Source organism: Drosophila innubila, unplaced genomic scaffold (genome assembly GCF_004354385.1).
Source record: "Drosophila innubila isolate TH190305 unplaced genomic scaffold, UK_Dinn_1.0 328_U_U, whole genome shotgun sequence".
Lineage (NCBI taxonomy): Eukaryota > Metazoa > Arthropoda > Insecta > Diptera > Drosophilidae > Drosophila > Drosophila innubila.
Window position 1 is genome coordinate 1 of NW_022995656.1, and position 514 is coordinate 514.

A 514-nucleotide genomic window follows, 5' to 3' on the forward strand; every position below is an offset into this window, starting at 1 on the left:
GCGGCCAATACATTTGTAAAGAAAAGAATAAAGAAAAATTGAGAATTTTAATAATATATTAATGTTGGTATTCCGACTTACTTTCTAGACCCTTTTTAACACGGGCGCAATTTTCCTGAACTAAGAAGCAATCGTTTTTGAACTCAAAAAAACATCCATTATCATCAGGACTACAAATTGGAGCCTTCACCTTGGGACATGGAAGTAAAGGACAATTCTCAGCAGCAACCAAAGAAAGCAATGCTGAGAAATAATCTAAATAAATATATGCGATAACAAAAGTATCTATTTTATATACTCTTTCAAATATTAGTATACATACTCACTTAAAATTATGGTCCAGTACAATATCATATTCATGTTATTTGCTCCAATACAGATTTTTCTCTGCCGTGAGTTATATTATACATTATTTCCCTGGAAACCGCGTTAATAATTCTTACTAATTGGCTTGAAAATATATAATTTCACGCTAGTTATTTAATTTAAATGGAAGCTGAGTGAATTCCTCTTT

General features: G+C 30.7%; 1 long non-coding RNA gene across 1 annotated transcript; it reads right to left on the minus strand.

Moving 5' to 3' along the window:
* Nucleotides 1-35: 35 nt before the first annotated feature.
* Nucleotides 36-367, minus strand: LOC117793231. Its single transcript, XR_004618238.1, has 2 exons — nucleotides 327-367; nucleotides 36-255 (listed from the first exon to the last, which is right to left on the minus strand). It is a non-coding gene; the product is annotated as an uncharacterized LOC117793231 (long non-coding RNA).
* Nucleotides 368-514: the final 147 nt, after the last annotated feature.